The following is an 18,448-nucleotide window of genomic DNA, read 5'->3' as shown; positions in this document are numbered from 1 at the left end:
CTGTGTGTGTGTGTGTGTGTGTGTGTGTGTGTGTGTGTGTGTGTGTGTGCACGCGCGCACACGTGCACAGATGCGTTATAAAGGAGGACTTTGAAGCCTTACTAGAGAGCAAGCAGATTGGGCATTGTATCAACAGAGAACAGTGTTGCTGTCACTCAAAGAAGGCATGTGAGAAGCAAATGGAAAGCTGAGAATAAATCATTTGGGCCACAGATACAGGACTGTATTAACTGTTCATTTAAAAAAAAGAAAGACACTTGAGAATGGAGAAATGGCTCCCAGTTACAAGCACTTGCTGTGTCTTGCAGAGGACCCGGGTTAGATTCCCTGTACCTACATAGTGGCTCACAACGATCTGTAACTCCAGTTCCAAGGAATCCAATGCCCTCCTCTGGCCTCTGTAGGCACCAGACACACAAGAAGTGCATACACATACATTCAGGCAAAACACTCACTTACATAAAATAAAAAATGAATCTTTATATAAAAAAGACACTTGATAGTCAGATATGAATTTACCTCCAAATCATAGTTCAAGTAGAAAAGGCAAACATGAAGCAATAACTTATGTTCCCGCCCCTTTGGGTTTTTTTATTTTGTGTTTTTGCACTCTGTAGACCAGGCTGGCCTCAAACTCACAGAGATCTATGGAACTCTGCTGGAATTAAAGGTATGCACCACCAAGCCTGAACCTACTCATTTTTGTTTTTTAGACTTATTTTAATTTATGTGTATAAACATTTATCTCAAATGAGTGTCTCTGTACCATGGGTATGCTTGGTCTCATGGAGGTCAGAAGATGGAGTCCCTGAAACTGGAGTTATAGATGGTTATGAGCTGCTATATGGGTGTTGGGAACCAAATCCAGGTCATTTACGAGAACAGTAAGTGCTCTTAACTGCTAAGCCATTTCTCCACACTTCTCCTTTTTTAAGAAAAAAATATTTGTGAATAGCTGGGCATGGTAGCACATGCCTGTAATTCCAGATCTTGGGAGGTGGGGGCAGGTTAGAGGCTAGCCTGGACTACATGAAAGACTGCTGCAAAAGAGCAAATAAAAATTCATATAAACAAAAAATTCATATATATAAATATATATAAAATATTACAGAAGTAAAATATTTCCAGAAAAATACCCAAAAATCTATTAACAGAAGTAGCCATCAGGAGGACTAGAAAGACAGCCCAGGGCAAGAGGACAGCAACTTTCTCTTGTGCATACTCAGCTTCCTCCAGAACATGGTAGCTATTAACTAGAAATACGTTTTAACAGTGAACAGACAGTTGCGAGCAGGAAGTATTCCAAGTTCTGGTTTGCAGGAAAAAACAAGTTGCTAAACCTGTCAGATTCCATGTACTCCCTAGCTGTCTTCATTTTAGTCCATTACTCATGCTTAAAACATTTCACACACAAGTGTGGAGATTAAGGACTTGGAGCTTTTCATACTTCTAAAGTTCTCTTGAAATACATGACACAAGGCCCCTTTTGGTCCCCTGTTTAGCATTTTACTCAGCAAAAAGCTTTTCCTCCAGGAAGCAAACTGGTCTGAAAGCCAGATGTGTATGGTAATGATAAAACCCACTTCTGCTAGCTGGGCAATTTTGTGTTTGGTTGGTTGGGTTTTTTGTTTTGGGGTTGGGTTCGTTGTTGTTGTTGTTGTGGTGGTGGTGGTGGTGGTGGTGGTGGTGGTGGTGGTGGTGGTGGTTTGTTGTGTTTTGTTGGGGTTTTTTGTTTGTTTTTATTTGTTTGAGGTAGCAAAGATGTCAGAGGCTCAGCACCTTATTAACAAGGGTGACTCCAAACAGCTAATAGAGAAAGATGGATGCTCTACCTTCAGTGGGTTCATGAGTACAACAACCATGCCATGCCCAAAAGGCAGCAGGTCACAGCTCTCCTGCTAAGCCTCCAGCTCTTATGTTCTTCCCACCCCCTCCATTATGCTCCCTGAGCCTTGGGAAGGTGAGGGTTGACATAGATGTTGAATTTAGGTCTGAGCACTGCATAGTCACTTAATGGTAGAGGCCAGAAGACCAGGAGTTCAAGTCACCCTCCACTACTTATGGAGTTATAGGCCAGCCTGGGCTACATGAGACTCTATCCATAGATAATAAATGTAAAGATAATAGATATAGATAGATGATAGACAGATAGATATATATAGATAAGATTTAATTCTTTAAAACATATAATTCAAAGTCACCCTTATCTACATATAAGAATGTAACTCCAGCCTATCTCAGAGTTCCTGTGAGTCATTTTCAACTTTAGCAGGGATCAGATGCCTATATCAGAAGATCTGACTGTGAGACCTTTATTTTATACTTTACTTTCTATAAAATTGAGAGTATGACTTAGTGATATGGTACATGTATAGCATAGGTAAATTCTGCATGGCTGAAGCCTAGCTTACATCCTCAGCAATGATAAACACTTTTTTTTTGAAACATGGTCTCACTATGTAGCTCTGGGTGTCACAGAACTCCCTGTGTAGACTAGGCTGGCCTTGAACTCACAAAGATCAACCTGTTTCTGCCTCCAAGTGCTGGGATTAAAGATGTGTACCACCACACCTAACTAAAACAAATTAATTTTTAAGAAGATGTATCTTAGCCTGGTGGTAGTGGCACATGCCTTTAATCCCAGCACTCAGGAGACAGAGGCAGGTGGATCTCTGTGAGTTTGAGGCTAGCCTGGGCTACAGAGTGAGTTCCAGGAAAGGCTCCAAAGCTGCACAGAGAAACCCTGTCTCAAAAAATAAAGTAAAATATAAAATAAAAAGATATATCTCAGTGGTGGGGTACCTGCCTAGCATGTATGACATCCTGAGCTTAATCTCCAGCATTGCAAAAGAGAAAAAGGAAGAAAGAAAGAAAGAAAGAAAGAAAGAATTAATTTTAAAATAAAAATAGGGCTAGAGTATACCTAAATTGGTAGAGTGCTCACCTACCCAAAATGCATAAACACCTGGATTCAGTTCCTATCACTACCTATGTTGCTTGGTCCTAATGGGCACGATCATGAACTCTGTCAGTGCCTGTTGCTAGGCCCTCAGGCAGACTCCAGGTTGGCTCATAAGGAACTACATTATGTACATGCCTTGGCAACTGGTTTTAGCCAATTTCCTCAACTCTATTGACCTGTCCTAATACATACATACACTAGGTTTCTTAGTCAGTGTTCTACATGCTGTGGAGACACCATGATCACAGCAACACTTATAAAAAGAAAGCATTTAATTGGTGCTTGCTTACAGTTTCAGAGGTTTAGTCCATTATTATGCTGGAGAGCATGGAGATACGCAGGCAGACATGATGCTGGAAAAGTAACTGAGAGTTCTATACCCTGATGCGGTTACAGGCAGCAGGAAAAGAGACTCTGGGCTTAAAATGGGCTTTTTAAAACCTCAAAGGCTACCCCTAGTGCCGCACTCATACCTCCTAATTCTTTCAAATAATACCACTCCCTGGTGACCAAGTATTCAAATCTATGAGCCTATGGGGGCCGTTCTCATTCAGACCACATCGTTGGGAATGCTACCACATGCCTTCATCCCAGGATGCGGAAGGTAGAGGAGGAGAATTAGGAGGAGTTCAAAGTCAGCCTACACTGCATGTGAAGTCAAAGACCACCCTGAACTACATGTTGCAAAATAAATAGGTAATAGGTACATACTTAGATACATAGACAAAGGCTATTTTAAAATATTTTTAGATAGGATCTCACTCTATAGCCCAGACTGGCATCAAATTCATAGTGAACCCTCCTCTGTTTTTGTCTCCTGAGTATAGGCTGACAAGTGTGTGCCTCTACATTGTTTTTTTTTTTGAAGAGTATCATTTACTTATTCTTTGACAAGTTCATACATAAAAACAATGTGTCTTGATCATATGCATTCCCAGTTACCTCTCTGCTCCAAGGCACTCCCAACATGTCCCTTCAACCCTTCACAGCCTCTCCTCTTTGCTTTTTTAATAACCTACAATGTCCAGTTAATGTTGCCTATTAGAATGTTGGCTTGATCTTGTGTAGGTTACTATAGCTTCGGTGAGTTCAGTTCAGTGGCTGTGTGTTGCACAAATTTCTAAAGGTCTTTCAATAAAAACCCAGAACCATATGGGGTATATGCTGAAAGATCAGAGAGCCAAAGGAACAAGTCACCTCTTACCTCTAGGACTCCTCAGCCTGAAAGGCTTTCCTCGGCTGAAAGACTTTAGTTCCTGTCTCCTCACATATTATATACCTTTCTCTGCCCACTCATATCATTTTCTGTCTCATCTTTCCTAGTGCTGGGATTAAAGACATATGACTCCCAAGTATTAGGATGTGCCACCTAAAAGACATGTGCCACCACTGCCTGGCTCTGTTTCTCCCCTAGATTGAGTCAATCTCATGTTATCCAGGGTGGCTTTGAACTCACAGAGATCCAAACAGCTCTTGCCTCCAGAGTGCTAGGATTAAAGGTGTGTGCCACCATTGTCTGGCTTCTATGTTTAATCTAGTGGTTTGTCCTGTTCTCTGATCTTCAAGCAAATTTATTAGGGCACACAATATATCACCATAGCTGTGTCATGTTCAGAAGACAGCATTTCACAGCTCTGCTTCCCATCCTCCAGCTCTTACATTTCTTTTTTTTCGAGACAGGGTTTCTCCGTGTAGTTTTGGTGCCTGTCCTGGGTCTTGCTCTCTAGACCAGGCTGGCCTCGAATTCACAGAGATCCACCTGGCTCTGCCTCCCAAGTGCTGGGATTAAAGGTGTGTGCCACCGCCCAGCTTACATTTCTTTTTTCTGCCCCATCTTCTGAGATGTTGCCTGATCCTTTAGTGTGGTAAAAGAAAACATAACTTGGTGAGAATTTGTATTTTATTTTAAAATTTCCACTGATCCAACTGGCAATAATATCAGACACACCTGGGAACTTAAAACAATTAATTTACCTTTTTTACTTAATTCATTTATTTTTAAGATTTATTTTATTTTTATGTGTAGGTGTGCCTGTGTGTGTGCACCTGTGTGTGTGCATGTGCATGTGTGTAATTATGTGTACCATGTATGTGGGGTTATTTGGAGAGGTTGAAAGAGAATGTCAGATCCCCTGGCACTGGAGTTACAGGTGGTTGTGAGCCCATCAATCATTAATCAAGAAAATGAATCACAGGCTTGCCTACAGGAAATCTGATGAAAACAATCCTTTAGTTAAGGTCCCCTCTTCCCAGATGATTCAAGCTTATGTCAAGTTCAAAACAAAACAAAAACCTGCATGGATCCTTTCTGTCTTGACCAGGTGCTTGTGCTGTATACTCAGTGTATTCAAGGCCAGATTTCCAACATATTAACCATACATACTCCCAATATTTAAAAAAAAAAAAAAGCTACAGGCTGCAGGAATATATTATAAGAACTCAGCTGGTAATGGCAAAGCCACTACTTGAAGGAATCAAGGAATTCCTCCAGAGGAAACCAAATTCCAGGGGGCATTTGGTGTTATTTGGCTTATTATAGATCAGCTGTCTTCTGTTATGAAAATCATGTGTGCCTTCATAGCTTTCCCAATTGATTTTTTCATAAGAATTGCTAACAGTGTAGACTAACCACTATTTGAACATATACATTCAAGGTATTTGAAGACTAACCTCAGGAAAGACTTCCTTCCCTAAGGCCCATCCATTTCTTCTCCTTTTAGCGCTGGAATCAGACATCTCCCTTAGCCATATTCAAGAACTAACAGGAATAACAATCCAAACCACCACATAATAAGTCTCCCGAATTAAGGTAAATTCCACAGGAGATATCGCCTAAGTCAGGTGTACCTTAAATAATAGCTTCACACAATTTAGCTTGGACCCTCCTTTTCTTACAGCCTTTCTAACTTTATAGTTCTCTAACTCCTTACCTAACCACTTCTAGGAATATTTAGATAACTTTCTGTGCTGCCAGCTATGCACAGCCAGAACCCCAGTTCAAGCCTCCCTGTAATTACCATCATTGGCAGCATCCGGCCAGGTCCATCCCCATACAGAGGAAAGTACCTTATCAGAGATACCTCTGTACTCTCCAAGAACAGACTTAAGTGTCCAGACTACCTGTTTGAGAAGGCCTGGCGGATGTGCTAATTAAGCTTAACTTTCTCCTTTCCAAAGTCTTATCTCTAGTTTTAGATCCACCCTTAACAATTAACTCAGAACTAAAGGGTTCCAACTTACAGGTACATCCAGCTGTGATGGAAGTGGTCTAGCCAAGTTGCCTAGAGATGGAGCAAACTCGCCAGAACCAGCAGGAGCAGAGGTACCTTGGAGAGATAAGGGTCAAAGGTATAAAAGGGCAGTTTTATTTTCAGAGAAGGGCTAGATGGAGAAGAAAAAAGAGAATGGAAGAACTAGATGGGTAAGAACTGGAGAGGAACGAGCTGAGATGGGGAAGAATTAGCTAGAAGAGAATACTAGATGAACAAGATGGAAGATGAGGAAGAGCCAGATGGGGAAGAACAAGATGAGGAGGAACAAGATGGGGGGGGGGGGAGATGGGAGAAGAACTAAGATGGGAAAGAACTAGGTATATGAGAACATAGACGGGGCAGAACTAAGACGAGGTAATTAAGATAGAACTTAGAGGGGACGGCAGATAGAGGTAGAGAGAAATCAGGCAAGAAAGGAGCTAGGCACGAGAGCAGAATAGAAGCTGTGTAGAGAAAAAACTGACTCACAAGAATAAAGTGTATGGACTAAAGAGTTTCGTGTATATAGATTCATTTCATTTCATCAAAGATTAAATTATCAGCTGGTTGTAGATTCTTCTCAGATCCTGGGAGGGGACTATCGAGGGGCTGGACCCCAACAGTCCTCATTACTACACAGAGAAATCCTGACCCTAAAAACCAAACCCAAACAAAAAGCCATAAACATCTACACAGGAATCCCCTCATTGTTAAGTCCCTCATTCTGATTCTCCTCTGTCTACCTTTACCTCTGTCTATTCGCTATGGAATCTGCACCTTAATTCTGTCCTTCACCCAATTTCCATGAGTTTAGTTAAGTCATGGCTGCCGTATTCTCTTATGTAAAATAGGATTAAAATCTATACTGATGCAATATGAACAGATATTAGCATTAAAAGGAATGTTGGAGTTAGAAGAGTGATATTGGAACTCTGGAGATGAAAAATAAAAGGGTTTGCAGCTGAGTATATGTGGTGATATTTTATTTGTGCTCTAATAAATCAGAGTGTGGAGCTAGACACTAGTTAACCATAGAAGCCAGTCAGTGGTGACATACACCTTTAATCCCAGCACTTGGGACTTCATGCCTTTAATCCCAGTACTTAGGAGGCACCCGACTTTAATCCCAGCACTAGGAAGGAGGAAACAGGAAGTGATATGACTGGATAGCGAGAGAAATACAAGGCAGCCTGAGACAGGAACTCGGCCCCTTTCAGGCTGAGGAGTTGGTGAGGTAAGAAGTGGCTGTGGCTTGTTCTTTTCATCTCTCTGATCTTTCAGCATTTACCCCTATATCTGACTCTGGGTTTTTACTATTAAGACCAATTAGAATTCACACTAGTATGAGATTGTCAAGTTGACCAGAGAAGAGAAAGAGTGGGGCTCCAGGGACAGAGCCAGTGTCAGCAAGCCAGCTGGTTCTCCTAAAGCCTCCTTTCCTGGAGAATATATATGAGGGACCTCTACCTTTTTACATATTCTTATTTCTGGTGTATCTAATTTCAATAGACTAAATGATAAGTAATAATAGCTTCTAACAAAACACTTCCTCCTCTTCTTGAAAAAAGACCACCCACTGTGGATTAGGAGCAAAAGATGAAGGAACCAGGAAAAGATTGCAGCTTGGTAGCTGTGACAGGAGTTAGCTCCTTGACAAACTACAAGCTGGTCATGTAAACTTGAGAATAAAGACAGGTTAGTCTAATTACTCTGCTGTGGGATGTCTTTCTGTATGCTGTGAATATGTGTTACTCCCATTGGCTAATAAATAAAGCTGCATTGACCTATGCAGAGAGCAGGATGGAGCCAGGTGGGAAAATTCAAGAGAGAGAGGAGGAAGAAAGGCAGAGGCAGAAAGAGAGTCACCAGCCAGACACAGAGGAAGCAAGATGACAAGGCAGAACTGGGAAAAGGTACCAAGCCACATGGCTAAACATAGATAAGAATTAGGGGTTAATTTAAGTGAGCGCTAGTCATTAATAAGCCTGAGCTAATGGCTGAGCAGTTATAAATAATATTAAGCCTCTGAGTGATTATTTTATAAGCAGCTGTGGGTCCATGGGGGCCAGGTAGGACCCAAGAAAACTTCTGACTATGTTACTCCACCAAAGGGCTAAGACCAGCACCACCTGCCGGGTCAGAGAGTCAACCACCACCAGGACAGACAGCAGAAAACCAAGATGAACAAAATAAGTCAGAGAAGGGCAGGGGGGCTTCAAAGTGTGACCACCTCCCTTATTGGTTGAGCATCGTGTGATCATCCCCCTGGCTGGGTCAGGAAAACATGCACAGAGCCTTGGGCCCTCCATTGGTTAGACTTATGATAAGCCCAGAGAATTAACCAGTCTCTACCAAAATCACCTGCATCTTTGTTTAATTTCTGTCATAAGTCCTGTAAAAAGCCCTTGGAAAGCAGCTCTGTGGGTTTCCCTCCTTGGAACCCCTCCCATGGTCAGGCAAGGGTTTCACTTTTCCCTTAATGCTCCTTATAAGGCTTTGCACTCACTTTGCTTAACTCCATGTCATGTTTTTAATCTCCATCAGAAACGATGAGCTCAGGCATCACTGTCTCAGGTTCACCTCTGGTGACAGAATGAAAATGCAGATATGACTGCTCTTTGGTATGGCTGAGGAGAGGTTTTCATTGTAGATACAAGGGAGAACAACCAGAAGCATCTGGAAGGGTCCAGACTGAATATGGCCAGCAGACTGAACTGGGAGGGTAGGGGAGAGATGGAGAGAGGAAGAGAAGAGAGAGGGAAGAAGAAAGAGGACAAAGAGAGGAGCCAAGGACCAAGAGGGGAACTGAGAGTGTGCATACCCAAAATGGCTGGTATATAGGGACCAGAAGGTGTGGGGGGGGCAAAGCTCAGGGGCTGGAGAGGTGTAAATCGGGGGTGGTGAGAAGTGCTGACAGGAGCCAGGACTCTGTAGTAGGCACTTGTGATGCTGAGACTGGTGGCCACCTTCCACTCTGATATGTTAAATAGGCATCTCAGTTAGCATTTGTCCCTGGGTTCTCTGAGACCTAACAGTGACCAGTCAGTGTCTAGCATCCTAAGTCTTGCACATCTGAGTTGAGAAAAGGTCATCATTCTCAAAAACCTGCATCAATAGCTTGGGTATTAAGAATTAGAAATGAGTTATGAATTAAAATCACTGAGTTATGGAAGACATAACTCAATGGTACAGTGCATTTAACACACCAAGGTACTGTGTTCAATATCCAGGAGGAAGAAAAAAATCACTCCCACGAAACAACTTGGCAAATATGATCTTAAATTTTCCAAGTGTTCATCCAAAGCCATGTTCCCCGTCTTCATCCCCTGGAGTTGAAATTACAGCCAGTGGCGAGCCATGCAATGTGGGTGTTGGAAATCAGCTTGGGTCCTCTGCAAGAGCAGTATATGTTCTTAACCACTGAGCCATCTCTCCAGCCTCAGCCTCAGTTCTTGACATTGTTTGCTACTGCTCATTCCCTCTTCATTCTGTGAGACTCCTCTCCAGAGCCACCCTCTCCTCTGGGTGTCTTTTCCTATGATCTAATTTTCCCCTTTGGCTCAGCCTCCTGGGTACACCCAGAAGCTCTGGGTGACATTTTTACTGTCTCCACTCTAGGTCAGCGCTGTCCTTTACCACAGAGGAGCTGAGAGCACAGAGGCTGGTGTCAGCAGTCTAGATTTTATCAAGTCTGCAAGGTCCTTGTCTTGTTCCTCAGTTGCTGTGGCAAAATATACTGCCAAGAGCAGCTTAATGGAGAACGGGATTGTTCCAGCTCACAGTTCCAGGTTAGGTCATCACAGCAGAGGATTTGGGATGTGGAGAGGGGAGTCAAGGCAATGGGGTTTACAATGACTGGTCACGTGACACCTGCAATTAGAAGAAGAGAGCAATGAATTAGCATGTGCTTGCTCAGGCTCCACTTGCCCTCTCCATTGTATACAGTCCAGGATAAGTGGTCCCACCCACAATTAATTGGTCTTCCCACATCAGTCAACCTAACAAGACAATCCCTCACAGATATTCCCAGAGGCTAACCCTAATCTAGACAACCTTTCACGGGCATCCTCAAGGCTCACCTCTTAGGTGTCCAGTTGACAATACTAGCTGTCATGGTTCTGGTCCTGTGATTGGGTAATTGTTAATCTCTATAGAGCTTCCTCACCCATTTTATGAAGTTGATAATGGTGTCCACCTCATAGGGGTAAACTGATCAGTAGAAGCAAAGTACTTAAGAAAAAAATGTTGATCTTAATATTATTATTCACCTGCTTGGCTCTAGCACTTTAGCAAAGGGCTTCTAAGTGACTCAATAACTTGGAATAACTAAACTTAACTACAAGCCTACAAGCCCCACCCCCATCACTTCTTCATCCTTCTCTCAATTCCATTCTTCACCCTGGAGAGGAAATTACAGGCAGCTGTGACATGTCCAACTTGGACACTGGAAACTGAACTTGGGTCCTCTGAAAGAGCAGTACATACTCTTAACTGAGCCATCTGTCCAGCCTCTGTTGACAATTTATTTTAGACAAGGTCAAATGTATCCCTGATGGCCTCAGACTCAATGTACAGCTAAGGGTGATTTTTAACAACCGACTCTGTGGTCTCTACCTCTAGTGCTGGGGTTACAAGCATGTTGATATGGGAATACTGGGGTATCTTAGAGAATGATGGAGCCTTTCTCTGGATTTCAGAAACTCAACAGCTACCCAAACAACTCTGAGTCAGTACTTTCAGATTCTTGTCCCAAGAATTCAAATAATGAAGTTCACAGACCACAGAGGATGGTTTTGATATAGAAGTTTGTTGTAGTTTTATGGGTAGTCACTTAAATGGGAGATATAGGAAGAGAGGAGACAGAAAACTCACCTAGAGCTGCAGTATAGCAGGAGGGTCTCGGGGAACAGGGCACAATCAGTTTACTGCTTTAAGGGCTGTATAAAGGACAGATGGCAAAAACTGGATGTGCTAGCCAGTTTTGTGTCCCAGTTGACACAAGCTAAAGTCACCTGAGAGGAGGAAGCCTCAGTTGAGAAAATGCCTCCCTAAGACTGGGCTGTAGGCAAGCCTTTAGGTCATTTTCTTAGTGATTGGTGTGGGAGGGACCAGCCCATTGTGGATGGTGCCACTCCTTGGCTAGTGGTCCTGGGTGCTATAAGAAAGCAGGTTGAGCAATCTGTACAGATCAAGCTAGTAAGTAAATTACACTCCTTCATGGCTTCTGCATCAGCCCCTGCCTCCAGGTTCCCATCCTGTTTGAGTTCCTATCCTGACTTCCTTCACTGATGAACAGTGATGTGGAAGCATAAGCCAAATAAATCCTCTCCTCTCTAAGTTGCTTTGGTCATGATGCTTCATCACAGCATAGTAGCCCTAGGACACTGAAGGGGGGGTGGGGGGGCGCGGCTGGTCAATTCACTTGGCCCTATTCAGGATTCCAGGTGCCTTCTTCCAGTGTCAGCCACTTAGTCACATATGGCCTCTAGGCAGAGGCGCTCATGTGGAGGACCAAGAGCTGTCTTCTGGCACCCTGGCCTCCAGCAAAGACAAGCTGAGAACTGCTTCTCTGGAGTCCCTGTTCTACCTGAGCAGTTTCTGGCTCCTGTTCTAGAAAGTGTGACAGCACACCTAGCACTACAAGATGAGTTTCTAGGGGAGATATATGCCCCCAACAAGGTCCAAGCTTCCTGGGTCATCAACACCCTTCCTTCTGGCTCTTCCCACATGTCGGGAGGGTCTTGCTAGCAGGAGGCACCAGAAAGAACACAAACTGAACCCTGATGGGAACCCGAGGCTTTCTTGCTGTGTTTGCTGCTCTAGCATGGTTGGGGACTCTAAGAGGCCTCCCTGGAGTCTGACCTCACTGGGTCCCCTGGGTGGTGATGTCACCTGCTGCTCTGCCTGGTCCCTGAGTCCCCAGTCACACTGACATCACCCCTGTCACCTTGGGCTCAGTCCACATGTATTTGCCTGAGACAACGTCCATGATTAGAAAATGGAAAGTCCATTCCTCCCTCAGAATCTCTTCCTATGTGTGAGCAACTTTTCTCTGCCTCACCCTGACTTCAGTGCCCTGAAATTATAAGCTTCACTCAGTACTTTGTTCCACTAACAAACTGCCTGGAATCTCTGACACATCAGTCTAAATTAGGAAACACAGGGGATTTAAAAAAAAAAAAAAAAAAAAGAGGTTCCCTAGTGATCTTTATCAGACTGTAAGGGGGAGAAGTTGAGCAGGAAGAAATCAGGACATCTTGTCAACTTTTCAGTTATCTGACCTTCGCAAGGCTGTCCCTGTTTCATGCTGGAGATGCAAAGTGCTTTATGATATTGTCATATTTCTCTGCTCTAATCACTGCTCAGTGTTCTAGAACCTGCAGAGACATGTCTTTTGGTCTGCTTATCAGCTGACTGAGGGCTGGGAGCCCCATTAACTTCAGGATGGGGCTGCTCAAGGTAAATCAGAGTTGGGACTTTCAGCCAGTCCCAGGGGAGCAGACAAAGGTCTAAGGTCAACTTGATCTTTAGCAAATCATGATTGAGTAAATCACACCAATGTAACAAAGCTTCCATAAAAACCCAACAGGACAGGTTATTATGGGAGCAGTCAGATGCTGAACACACGAAAATTCCTGGATAAGTGCAATGTTTGCAGCTACAGAGGGGACTGGCCATGCTCCTCCACAGCTTCTCCCATCCCTGGCTTAAGGCAAGTAGAGACTTACAATCCACCTTGTGACTTCACTAAGCAGATAAACTCCTATACGTGGTAGCGCTAAGGTAGGGCCGTACAATCAGATCGGCTGACAATCAGGCACAAAACAACTCTAACTGTAACTTGATATCATATCTTGAATCATCACTAAACTGCTGAGCTCAGAGATTCCTTCCTTTAAAAGTTGGATATGGGACATTTCATCTGAAATCCATCTTAATGCTTCTCTATTAAACCTGAAAAGAATTTTTAGTATTTAAGAACAATAAGTGACTGGGTGCTGGGAGGCCCCAAAACTTGTGCTGAAATATCCAGTGCTATGGAACTGGAGAGATGACTCAGCAGTTAAATATACTTACTGTTCTTGCAGAGGACCTAGGCCCAATTCCCAGAATCCACATGATGGTTCATAACCATCTGTAACTCCAGATCCAGGGAATCTAGAGCCCTCTTCTGGTCTTCACAGGCATCAGGCATACACATGGTACACATACATTCATGCAGGTAAAACACTCATATGTAAATTGACAACATTATCACTCCATGGTACAGTTAAGGGGAAGGTGTTTATTGTACATATGAGAGAGAGAGAACAGCCACAGACATCTGGAAGAGTCCAGAACAGAAGGAGAAAGTAGTAGATTGAACATGGCCAGTGCACAGGACCTGTCCAGAAGGAGGAGAAGGGGGACAAAAGAAAAAAACATAGAGAGGGAGAGTGTAAGAAAGCAGAGAGAGGAGGAAGAGGGAGACAGAGAAGGGGCAAACCATCAGAGTTATAAGGAGAATGAGTAGCTGAGGGGAAGGAAGCCCATGAGCTGGAACGAGCATAGGGAAGGGGAGGAGGTGAAAAGGCTAGGAGGATGCATGGACTTTGAAATGTGTCACAGGTACTCACGATGCTGGGGGACCCTGCAGGCCAGCACGCCCTTGGGTATACTAATAGACACTACAGATAGCCATTTGTTCCTTCTGGAATTTGGGGAGATGGAGTTTCCCTTGGACCTGACAACTCACACACATAAACTAAAAATAAATTAAAATCATAAACTCCCAGTGCTAGCCCCTAAAATAATAAACTTGCTGTGCTAGAAAGGGTTTAGTAGAGTCAGGGTTGCCAGCACTAGGTGCAGGGATATGCTTGTTTTAGAAGGTTTATGGCCTGTGTCAGTTTCTGGGGTTCCAGTTAATGGTTCACTCTCAGTTTCCTTCAAGGCCTTACATAGGAATTTAGCTACCATGCCAAGCTGGGAAATCCAGATTCCAGAAGTTCCTCCATGACAGAGAATTCCCTCAGTTGTTTTATGGCTGGGTTTCCAAGATAAGGAACATCCTTGCAGTGACTAGAAAGGCTCCTTATACTTGGGGTTAGTATTTAAGACACGGGAATTGGACCTTTTGAGGGAGATTTGGGCCTTAGAGGGGGAAACATTACATTCACATGAGGCTAGTTTTTGAAGCGTTAGAATATGCAGTCTTTAAAATGATCTTGAAAGACTGAACTCAATTCCTCTCTTAACCATGTGGGAAAACACAACACAGAACCACAGTAGATGGAGAAAGCGGCCCTCACTCCACCCACAATCTGCTGGTGCCTTAATCTAGACTGGCTGACCTCCAAAAGTACAAGTAATCAATTCCTATTCTTTTTTATAACTTACCAAAACTCGGGAATTTTTGGAGATCAGGAAGAAAACAGAATGCCTGGATATGGGTCCATCACCCACAGCTATGTGAAAGATGATTTGCTGTATAGATAATTCTGGTTGACTTTTGCTGTGGGATGTTTTGTATGTCAAATGTGTTGCTCTGATTGGTTAAAATAAATAAAGTGCTGATTGGCCAGTAGCCAGGCAAGAAGGATAGGGTAGGCGGGACAAGGAGGAGGAGAATTCTGGGAAGTGGAAGACTGGATGGAGAAGCTGCCAGCCGCCAGCTGCCATGACAAGGAAGATGTAAGGCACCAGTAAGCCACAAGCCATGTGGCAATTTGTAGATTAATAGAAATGGGTTAATTTAAGATAGAAGAAGTAGATAACAAGAAGCCTGCCATAACCATACAGTTTGTAAGCAATATAAGTTTCTGTGTGTTTACTTGGTTGGGTCTGAGCGTCTATGGGCCTGGCGGGTGAGAGAGATTTGTCCTGACTGTGGGCCAGGCAGGAAAACTCTAACTACAGACTTTTTTTTTAATCTGTTTGTTTTTGTTTTTCAAGACAGGGTCTCTGTGTAGCCCTGGCTGTCCTGAAACTAACTCTGTAGACCAGGCTGTCCTTGAACTTGGGAGATCCACCAGCCTCTGCCTCCCAAGTGCTAGGATTAAACGGGAGGGGGAGTAGGATGGACACACCACCACAACTTTGTTTTTCTTGCTTATTTTCAATGTATCAACTATCCACTGACTGGGATACCAAGAATGATTATTTGGATCAAAGTGCAGGTGCCCATCAGGGACTCATATGTTTGAGTTTTTGAATTGGGTTCCAAGTTACTGTTTAGTAAGGATTAGGAGGTGTGGCATTGTTCGAGGTATATCACTGGGAATGATGGGCTTTGAGATTCAAAAGTGTAGGCCAGGCTCAATCTCCCTCTCCCTCTCCCTCTCCCTCTCCCTCTCTCCCTCTCCCTCTCCCTCTCCCTCTCCCTCTCTCTCCCTCTCTCTCTCCCTCTCTCTTTCCCTCTCCCTCTCCCTCTCTCTCTCCCTCTCTCTTTCCCTCTCCCTCTCCCTCTCTCCCTCTCTCCCTCTTCTCCCTGTCCTGCAGATCAGGATGTAAGCTCTTAACTACTGCCTTAGCACCATGCCTGCCTGCTGCCATGTTCCTTGCCATGACAGTCATGGGCCAACCCTCTGAAACTGTAATCAAGTCCCCAGTTAAATGCTTTTCTTTTACAAACTGCTTTGGTCATAGTGTCTCTTCACAGCAATAGAACAATAACTAAGACACTGGCTGACTTAGCAAACCCAATCTGGTGCTGGAGTCCCAGGAAGATCCTAAGGAGCTTCCAGTATTCAGTCCACACTGGTGTCCAGAAGAAGTAGGTTCTAACACTGGCAAGGAAGGGCTCAGATAGATGAACTTGCCAGTGAGAGTGAGGGAAAGCAAACAGAAAAAGTACAAGCTTCCTTCTGCCAGCTGAAGGTGTGGCCCAGATGTAGGGTGGATCTACTGACTCATATGATCCAGAATTAGGGAGAGTCTCCACCTCAAATAATTCAGCCAAGGAAAATTCCTCTCAGGTGTGCCCAACTGCCTGGGTTTCAGTTAATTCCTAATATACTCAAGTTGACAAGATTAGCCATCACAGCCTCCCAACGTCAACCAGAGATCACCATCCATTTCTCAATAATCTGAGTCTAATGAGAAGGGAATTGACTTTCTTGAGTGTGTATATGAAGAGCTTTATAAGTAGATAGTTTTTAAAGTGTTAGGGAGCAAGTAGAAGAGGAACCATGCTGCCTGTCCACTGATAGCTGAATATCAGTGTCCACAACCCACTGAAGGACAACACTCTGGAGCCTGTTGCTGGCATTACCACCATTCAGTGGAAAGTATCCTTCCTAAGGTTTCAATGGCAGATGTCCCACAAAGAATCACATGTTTGAACAGGAGTCACTGTTTGGGGAAGGTGTGGACCTTAGGAATAGGGGCCTTGCCAGAAAAAGTCAGTCACTGGCAACAAGGAAGAACTGGATGTAACCAACCTCCTCAGTTCCCTACTGCCCTAGGTACCTGCCTTTCCTGCTTCCATGTCTTCCCTGTTCTGGAGTGCAGAAACTGAGGAAATCAGCATGATTTGTTCCCAGACATGGTTAGTGTATCTTTTGCTACAACATCACAAGGAGCCATTGTGAGGAATGACAGACATCTGGCCATATGCAGAACACACTAGGGCTGGTTTCTGTCCATACAGTGTGGTAGCTGTTGGTTGGTGGATCTCCACACTGGTGAGCGACACGAGGACTCTGCACAGCAGCTGAACCTCATCAGAGTGAGTTCCCAGTTCCCTTCTGAGGCCAGGGCTTTTGTGGCTTTCCTGTTTATTTATTCACTTACTGGTTTCAGGAATGATTGTCCTTACTCTTATTTTTCTTGATAATCTCCCACTTTATTTTTGTATTCTTTCTTGATCTATGTCATTTTCACTTTGATTTATCCTTTTCCACAATTAAAAAACATGCATTAGTTTATATTAGCCATCATCTTGAGTGTGTAATCTCACAGTGACCTTCCCATACATATACATGAACTTGGAACACATTCCTCTCATCTCACAAACCCCTGCCCATTGATTCAAGTCTCTAGTGTTTCCTTTTTATGTCAGGCTCTTCCTTTCTATGTTTTGTGGACTCCTAGTCCAAGGACTGAGAGGCCACATTGGATGGTCTTTCTTATTTTATTGGGGGGGTGGGGTGGTGTTGGTGGTGTTTTTTTCTTTTCTTTCCTTTTTTCTTTTCCTTTTTTTTTTTTCTTTGTTTGTTTTTTGAGACAGAATTTCTCTGTGTAGTTTTGGTGCCTGACCTAGATCTTACTCTGTAGACCAGGCTGGCCTTGAATTCACAGAGATACACCTCTGCCTCCCAAGTGCTAGGATTAAAGATGTGTAACACCACTGCCCGGCATTTGGCAGGGGGGGGGGGTTGTTTTGTTTTATTTGTTTTTCAAGACAGGGTTTCTCTGTGTAGTTTTGGTGCTTGTCCTGGATCTTGCTCTATAGCCCAGGCTGGCCTCAAACTCAGAGATTCACCTGGCTCTGCCTCCCCAGTGCTGGGATTAAAGGTGTGTGCCACTGGCCCCCCTACCCCCGCTTGGTTTTTTGTTTGTTTGTTTGTTTGTTTGTTTGTTTGTTTTCAAGACAAGATTTCACTGTGTAGCACTGGTGTCCTGGAACTCATTCTCTAGACCAGGGTGGCCTCAAATTCAGAAATCACAGTGTCTCTGCCGCCCTAGTGCTGTATTAAAGGCGTGCATCACCACTGCCTAGGTAGAAGGCATTTAAGGAAGGACACCCATTGTGTCTGTGCTTTAGGAAAAAGTCTCCTCCTAGGTGGTTAACTTAGTCTGGTAGGTCAAAAGTCATGGCTCCGAGCAGGTCGGAGATGAGATTCCGTTCCTTTCAGGAACAGGGCAGCTGAAAAGAATTCAAGAAGAGAAAAAAAATGAAATTCTGAAAAGAGCCTGTTCTTTGAGGAAGAAAAGAACTTTCCTTGGGGGGACTTTCCACACCCTGTCCGTGACTGTCTTCTGTCCTTCTGTCTGATGGAAGCTGTCCTTTCATGGGTCATTTTCATTTTCTAACTCAAGTGGGGGGGTGCAATGACAGGACTAAAGCTGTGTGCTATCACTCACAGAGGGTGGAGACAACAATGGTTTTGAAGCAAAGGATCAGGTCTGCTGGCCAAAGAGCTCAAAGAACATGTCCAGGAACAAGAGTACCTAGTGCTGGAATCATGGCCAGCACTCCACAGACCCACCCCAAACACCTGTCCCTTTGGAAAAGGAAGGGACGTTTCATTGC

The sequence above is a fragment of the Onychomys torridus genome, chromosome 3, assembly GCF_903995425.1.
Source record: "Onychomys torridus chromosome 3, mOncTor1.1, whole genome shotgun sequence".
Classification (NCBI taxonomy): Eukaryota; Metazoa; Chordata; class Mammalia; order Rodentia; family Cricetidae; genus Onychomys; species Onychomys torridus.
This window is presented reverse-complemented; position numbering follows the sequence as displayed.